Consider the following 679-nt stretch of genomic DNA (forward strand, 5'->3'; position numbering starts at 1 on the left):
GCATTTTGTTTTATTTGGAATTTTATTTTATTTTATTATATAAAAAAATATTCTATAAATATATTTTTTGTTTTATCTTTTTTGGGATTTGTTTTCTTTTTTCTTCAAAAAAAAAAAAGGGTGTTACTAATGTTGCACGATTTTTATGACATGAAACAAACGACACAAGCGTAGTGATATTAGTACACGTGTGGCGCTGAACAGGTCGACTGCGACAAAACGCTTTAATGCTGCAACTTTGAGTCCAATGTACAAACCTCTCGGTCCACATGGGGGGAGGGGGGGGCAGCGTGACACGACGGTGCATGGGCAAAGAGTGAATCATGTTATAGGAAATAAAATGTAATATCGACACAAATATACATCACAGAAATACATTTAAGGAAAAGAAAATTGAAGAAAAAAGTTTAAAATAAATGATAGCTAATATATTGTGTTCGGCTAGTCTGCTTTTTTGTTGTAAAGATACTTTTGTTGTTTTTTGGAGAATGATATACAATTTGTGTATATTTTCATAAATAAAGTATGCACTGATATGTTATTACAAATTCTATACTGCTTTTACAAAAAAAAGTGTTTGTTATTGTACCAAAGTATCCATTGGTCCCCTCTTACCCGCCTCCCCTTTTTGCGTATGTTTTACCGTATTTTATATATTAAATAGACAAGTTGACCTACA

The 679-nt window shown here is 31.7% G+C and overlaps 1 protein-coding gene across 12 annotated transcripts in view; it reads left to right on the plus strand.

Moving 5' to 3' along the window:
- Positions 1-679, plus strand: part of mef2d (myocyte enhancer factor 2d) — a 91,393-nt gene extending 90,714 nt beyond the window's left edge. For all 12 annotated transcript variants that reach the window (XM_029450757.1, XM_029450750.1, XM_029450751.1 and 9 more), the window contains one exon: positions 1-679. This exon is cut by the window's left edge and continues 3,905 nt beyond it. The gene's annotated coding sequence lies outside the window, so the exon portion shown is untranslated.

The sequence above is a fragment of the Cottoperca gobio genome, chromosome 16, assembly GCF_900634415.1.
Source record: "Cottoperca gobio chromosome 16, fCotGob3.1, whole genome shotgun sequence".
In the NCBI taxonomy this organism is placed as follows: domain Eukaryota; kingdom Metazoa; phylum Chordata; class Actinopteri; order Perciformes; family Bovichtidae; genus Cottoperca; species Cottoperca gobio.